The sequence below is a fragment of the Mytilus californianus genome, unplaced genomic scaffold (assembly GCF_021869535.1).
Source record: "Mytilus californianus isolate M0D057914Y unplaced genomic scaffold, xbMytCali1.0.p SCAF_7, whole genome shotgun sequence".
In the NCBI taxonomy this organism is placed as follows: Eukaryota; Metazoa; Mollusca; class Bivalvia; order Mytilida; family Mytilidae; genus Mytilus; species Mytilus californianus.
Window position 1 is genome coordinate 11,407,426 of NW_026262723.1, and position 7,538 is coordinate 11,414,963.

Sequence of the window (7,538 nt, forward strand, 5' to 3'; positions counted from 1 at the left end):
AAGCTGATATGTTTCCTTTGGTCGTATGACTATTAACGTGACTCGGTATTTATGCACCCCGCTATTGGTTTTATGATTTTTGGCGTTCCTGGTGCATGTGTGTGTTGCGGTGTAAATCGGACACAATAGGATATTACATCATATAGAGAAAATGTATCATGTCAAAAACGCCAAAATTAAGCAGTGACAACAATAATTAACTTAAAGAAAAATAAAAATGTCAGTAACACATAGATCATGTGAAGTTAGATTTCCGTTACACAAGGTAATCTTTAAAATACAAAGAGTATAATGCGAACATTTATTTCTTTAAATGATCAGGATAAGGTTCTAGATGTGAATCATGCTGTTTTATATACATCAATAGAGACACCACCTGAAAACGTAACCGATAAATCACTGCTGAAGGTGATGAAAAAAGTAGTTTCATTTGACCATATATTATCTGGAAGATTGTGTCCAGTCAAACTGTATAGCTCTGTTCCATTTTGTCTATCATAAATCAGAAAAATAAAACCGGTATGAAATTTTCTTTTATCTTGAATCAGCAAGGAATGGTTAACACTATCATGAGCATGTAATTCGGCGGTTGTCATTAGTTACTGTGTGTCATATTTGTTTTTAGTTCATTATTTTTGTTTGAATCGTTTTATAGCTGAGTCTATGGTTTGTGTTTTGCTCACTGTTTAATTCCTACATTGACCTATACTTTTGTTGCTTACATTTGAGTCATTTCGACTCTTGGGGATAGTTGTCTCATTTCGCAATCACACTAAATCTCTATAATTTACGTATCATTATGTTAAAAAAAATATAACCAACTAATGCAGTTTATTTATTGTGTATTAATTTTTTGATTGATTTTGTTTTTCTTTATAATACTGTCGACATCAGTTTTGTAAAATGGTTTCTCTGTTGTCTACTCTTTCAAAAGTCAGAGTAGTCATCATGACACCATTATTATTTCTTTTCGTTTTTTTACATATGATATGGATTATTTGTTTTAATTGCGTAGTTTGCATTGCAATAAGAAAACAACAGCAGAAATTGATTTTTCGAAGTCTTTTAGTTATTTGTTTGCTTGCTGATAATTTATTCATAATGATTTACCAAAATTTTGAATATGATACATGATTTATAGTATTTTTATCTTTAATTACCTTCAGGATGTCGTTACATGTCTCCAGATCAAAGGCTTTAAATTTGAGAACCAGTCTGGAGTTACGTTCTATTTTGCACATCGTAGTTAGGATACTCCCCAGGGTAATTTGTCGACGTTATGGTTTTCATGAAAAGTACTGTAATTTAACACAAAAAAATATAGTGTAAAATAATAACTTTGTAAATCATAATAAAAATCGCAATACAGATCATTTTTGTAAAAGACATATGGTCACTTATTCATCCTATGCAACGAAGGGGTCTCCATATTTTAATGTGTGAAATGCATCAATAAAGTATACCAAAATACCAGAAGCAAAGGCAACTTAAAAAAGGTCAATTTATTAGAGACTTCTTAAACTGAAAAATAGCTTAATAAATTTATTAATCAGGGATTTATAAATACATTCATGACAGCCTGAAGCATTGCCCTTATTCAACAGACACATTTTAGTGATAATAAAGGAAGGATTTCAATATCCATTGGCAAATATTATATGAATATTTCGGACAATAAGATGTTTATTATTATTTGTTTTTTGTGATAAAACGTAAACAAATAATATCTAGTCAATAATATCTGGAGTATAAAAAAAACCAAAAAACTTTCTTTTAATAGTCCTTTTAATTCCTTCATGTCCTTTGACAATTGACTACACTACATTTCTACAAAATCTTATCAAATAGAAAAATTTCTTAATAAATCAAACTAAAAAATGACGTAGATGGCTACATTACACAACACTGTGTAGTTTACATACATTGCCTATCTTAACTGCGATTTATCGTAAAACGTTTTCGTTTTTTTTACCGTTCTTTACATTTGGTACAAAGGTTGTAACACTCAAAAACGTGTCATTCTTCATTAACGTGCCCGATCCCCTCAAACACGCCAATAGATATAAAAAGATGTGGTATGAGTGCCAATGTGACAACTCTCCATCCAAATCACAAATTGTAAAAGTAAACCATTATAAGTCAAAGTACGGCCTTCATCACAGAGCCTCGGGTCACACCGAACAGCAGGCTATAAAGGGCCCCCAAAAAAGTTGATATCACTGTACACCCAAACATCCATACAAGTACACTCAATTTTATTTTTTTAACGCCCATGAATGTCAACATCTTTGAAAGGCAAATTCCTTTCTCTAGAAAAAAAATCCAGTAAATAACATAGCACTCAGACTGCTTATTTGTAATTATCTAAATATCTTCAATTAAAGATACAAGGGATGTTATTTGTCAATTGATTTATGATAATTTCCGAAGGCACTTAAAATTTACATTTTATTTAATGAAAGCTGTACAAGGTGCGTTGCTTTATTCAACACAACAGAATTCACGTTTCTTCTCTTTTTCAAGTGTACTATACAAAATTGGAGACAACTAAACGTCATTTGGAAATTTTGCTAACAGTCCCCGACGGTATTGGCAGCGTAGTAGTCATTAGTTCGGTACTGACATGATTTAAAACAAGCCTTTCTAAGATGTCCGTTTATAAATTTTGATACTATCAAAAAAAAAAGGTTTCGAGCCGCTCAGGCAAAGTTGACTTTAGATAGATTTGACTATTTTTAGGTCCTTTTGGTCATATAGCCCTTCAACTGTTCCGGTTCTCATACATCCTTGGCTTTAAAATATTCGGCTTGGAACGTTTAAATGAAGGTAAATCAAGAAAAGTGCTTCGGATGCATTTAATTTACAACATGTTATTTTCATTTTTTTAGAGGTATATATATATGCTGACAAACTGTTACTGTTGATTTTGATTCGTCGACTTCAAAAAAATGTTAAAACTGCTCTTGATAATTTTGTTCATTTAGTGATAGTAGTAATAGCTTTGTCCGGATTTGGCTTTCTGTTTTCGTTTTTTTTTTTTTTTTTTTTTTTTTTTTTTTATCAGAGCTTCGCCGTTTGTATTAGGTTTTGTCTTTCAGTTTGTTTGCCTTAGAGCATCCCTGCATTTACTGTCTGAATGCGCATATATTTGGTACGGTTAATGTTTTGGTACGGTAAATATTGTCATTCAGCATAAATAAAAGGGATGCTGGGTAAATCTTAATCAACAACCATCAAAAGACATAATCATGTCCAGCTCGAAGTTCCTTAAGGGCATCCGATACAGTTTCTCGATATAATGTCATTTTTATAATTTTGAAATATGTTGTAGGCCTTGGCGAGTTATTAAATAAAACACAAAATAAAACATAGGTCACCATGCTTGTTTTCGAGAAAATTGAGGCTGAAAATTGGGGATTTGTGCAATTTTGTAAAAAAGTTAGGCAATGTTATAAAATTTTTGGAGCAGATATTCTTCGTCGTAAATTATTAAGATCGGGTTCAATTTGAAGCTGTGATAAGACACAATAAGGAAAAAAATAAATCCCTACACGAATGACTATACAATTATGCAAGCCTTGCTTGACATTGCGGACCAGATGCTCAAAGTGGTATTTTTTTAACCTAAAAATAGGGAAATAAAGTGTTTCTGAAAATGTCATTTTTATCATTTTTCTACATAAACTGCATTTTGCCATGCTTTCTCCAAATCTCAAAAAAAAAATATATGTCACCGTGCTGGATTCCATGATAAACGCGAGTTATCCTAAAAATTGAGTCCCCCCTTTGGAACCTCAACGTTAGCGCTATAATGCACGACGTCGCTGGCAGACAACTTCGACGTTATCTCTGCAAGTTACCGGCGACATTTTTTAGATGTATAAATATTGCTTGTAAATAGCTACCTATAAATTGGTCAAATTGTTTTCGGAAATAAAATCATGTGAATCATAAAATACCTGTCTCTGTTTGTGGTCTAAGTGAGAAACATCGCAAGAAAAGTTATTACGGACTGTTAATAATTTTACGGCTTTTAGAATTAAAGACTCGGCAATTTAGAACATGACATACAGGTACATGTACTGTAAACTTTAATTATGGTCAATGATTGCAATTGAATAAAATTTATAGGCTTCTGAACAGTTTTAAAGTTCACTTGATATACTTATTTCCACTGGATCACAGCACAAAGGTTACTTACATGAGGTCTTTTCCTGCAAACGGAACTTCTTTTTTGTACATAAATTAGGCCGCTAGTTTTCTTGTCTGGATTGTTTTACATTGTTATTTCGGGGCATTCTATAGCTGACTATGCGGTATGGGCTTTGCTCATTGTTGAAGACCGTACGATGAACAATAGTTGTTAATTTCTGTGTCATGTTTGTCTCTTGTGGAAAGTTGTCTTATCGGCAATTTGCTAAAGGATGCTTTTGTCCAGACAGAGAAACTAAACCATAATTTTGAAATTTTTGATTTGGCAAAACGATTGAATTAATAGCGAAAGGACTGGACATATTACCTATTCCCCCACCCACCCCCAGCTTTGGGTTTGTTTCTGTTCCTCTCCCAACTTTCCACACTATACCCACCTAAATTACGATTGCAAAGCAAGTCAGTGGCGGATCCAGAAATTTTCATAAGTGGGGCCCACTGACTGCATAAGAGGGGGCCCGCTCTCGTCACGCTTCAGTAATTCTCTATATAACCAACCAAAATTTTTCCTCAAAAGGGGGGCCTGAGCCTTCCCCCCCCCCCCCCCCCCCCCCTAAATCCGCCTCTGCAGGTCACTTTTATAATCTTGTACTATTATATACTTTCTCTTCAGTTTTTAATGCTGTTTTTTTAGGGGGAAGAGGGGAGAGAGTTGGAGAGGGTGGCAAGTTGCGATTAAAATCCAAATTTTATTGGTAAATAACTATATATATTTTTTCACCACAGCGCGACGCATTGCGGGGTACATAAAATATCACACGCCCATTCCTCTGTCTGTCCTTTATGTCCTTCTGGTTAATAGATTTTTCAAGTGTACAATTCTTTCCAAATTTTTATAAAACTAATATCGTATGGACACGTTCGAAAATCAGAGCATATCAACTATTCTTTAAAAGAGTTATGCCATTTGGAAATATTAATTATATTGGAAATTGCATTGTATTTGATGTCAATCCGTCATTTCTCTAATATATTTGTAAAAAAAAAACAAAGAACAAAATAAACAGCTGCGCTACGAGCGCATGATACGCCCATCGTCTTATGAAAAAAACCCATAATAAATGTTTTTAAAATAACACGGGGGTTGTACAGGAATTCATGCTAAGTATATCCTGACTCATTCCTTATTCTTTCTCAGTAGGAAGTTTATATATCACATCATGTGTTATATGATATCAAATTGAAGCTCAATAAAAATTCAAGAACTCAAAAATGAATTAAAGAATCATCACGAAATGTATACAGATCTTTAGATTAATTTATGTAACAAGTATGTGAAGTTTTATGCAATAATTATAAATAGTTTCTGAGGTACGGCGCGACATGTTAAAACCCCCTCTTTTTTCATAAACTCAATAACTATAAAATAAAATTTTTAATCATCCCCAAAAAGTATACAGATCTTCAGATTAATATAACTAAGAAGTGTATAAAGTTTGAAGCAATAATCATAAATCGTTTTTGAGAATATTGTTGACTATTGCCTTTTGTTAGATAAAATACGTGTAACGTGGAAGAAATAGGAACTTTGTTCTTTTATTATTTGTATCATTGTTAATATTAGCGGCATACCATTATTTATTTTAGTAAATTGTTCAGTTAGGAAATTTACTTCTTCGTGTACCTAAATTTTCGGTATTAGTTTTAAAATATCATTGGTTTTCTGTGCTGTAATAAAATGTCAGAAAATCGGATTCGGACCAAATCATGGATGATGAATGATAATAAAAATGATAATTGACATGCATTATATTAGTAACACCAAAAGGGTCAGTCGTCTTGAGATTGCTCACTACACGATACTTTTTTGAAGATCTCACAGAAACAGTAATGTGTTTTATTTCTTCTGATTTTATTAGACTGTTATCCTGTTAGAATCAAATGCACTAATATTAATGGTTTAGAAGTTAGCATGCGGGAGAAACAGAAATTGAAGCATCGAAAATCCACATTACGTTTCTTATTACGAAAAGTTACACGCATTACGTCCCGCAAAAAGTGACGTTTTGCGGGAATTCAAACACATAACGTCGCGCCAAGAGTTAACTCCCTTGAAACTGTATCGGATGCCCTTAAGTCTTAGAACTAATTAATATATTTAACAGAGATAATAAAAACACTCAATTCCTCTGAATATGCAGGACATATGCACATAAAACAATAGAAAATGAACCAAACTTGATAAAAACAAATCCAAATTTTATAAAAGACAACCAGAAACGACTTGAAATATGCAAACAAATTATGTTATTTACTCACATTCACCAACTGTAGTTATACAAAATGCTTTATTTTGTCTGGAAACAATACATTTGTTGTTTTGAGAGCAAGGATTCGGCCAGCATGCAGCTGCATTTATCTGAAAAATATAGTGATAACTAAAGTTAATTTTTCTTGTACACACATCGATCAATGACCTTGTCGTATGTATATATAAGTCGTGCCATCCCTTGCATTAAAAGTGCTTCTTGATAACATTCAATGAAAGTTTTAGTAATTTATAGGAGTTAATATTGAGAAAAAATTGGATCAGTGTCTAAATTCATCTGAATTTTATAACACAACTACCGGAAGGTCAGATACATTCCTGCATTTGTATTCCTTTCATTTTATATTTTACTTGAGCACTTGTGTTCTGAAATGATAGATACTGAAATAATACATTTTCTCAAAACAATTTTCATAAAACTATATTTAATTTTGTTACTTACCGGTTCCAAAGAAGACATAGCAGCAAACATGGAACCAGCTTTTTCAGATGTGTCGTCTGTGGTCGGGTTAATTCGTAATAACTCACAAGTCAGTTGTTGATCAAAATAAACACCATTACACCCGTACAAACTTTTACACTTATTGGTACAGATCGTTGGTCCAATGTTACTTATCAAGCTAATTACTTCTGCTTTCATGTACTTGTTTCCTTCAAATTGTCCAAAAGTCAGACTGCTACAAAAAAGCACTATGAAAATCCTTATGTAGACACTACAATGCAAAACTATTTGAATAAGACATACACACTTGTTGTAAACTGACATTTTCCTGAATTCATAATGTCAACTGCATAGCATACTTTATATAATCATTTAAATTATCAAACCATATACAAGCCTCATATTGTAACATAAACTTATAAATGTGTCATACGAATTTGTTCGGTTAATACAATTCACATATGTATAAACACTTAAGACCCTATTAGAACACAAACTAATCAATGCAACTCAGAAAGATGAACCGGAAATAAACTCGTTGGCATTCTGATTTACAATGTTTACCATATCTGGTGTCATACATGACATTGGACACAGTAATTGTCCTTGTTCGTG

The 7,538-nt window shown here is 32.6% G+C and overlaps 1 long non-coding RNA gene across 1 annotated transcript; it reads right to left on the minus strand.

The window, feature by feature from the left end:
* Nucleotides 1-1,166: 1,166 nt before the first annotated feature.
* LOC127708354 (uncharacterized) lies at nucleotides 1,167-7,231 on the minus strand. The gene is made up of 3 exons (XR_007985249.1): nucleotides 6,924-7,231; nucleotides 6,472-6,571; nucleotides 1,167-1,298 (listed from the first exon to the last, which is right to left on the minus strand). It is a non-coding gene; the product is annotated as an uncharacterized LOC127708354 (long non-coding RNA).
* Between the last annotated feature and the right edge of the window lie 307 nt (nucleotides 7,232-7,538).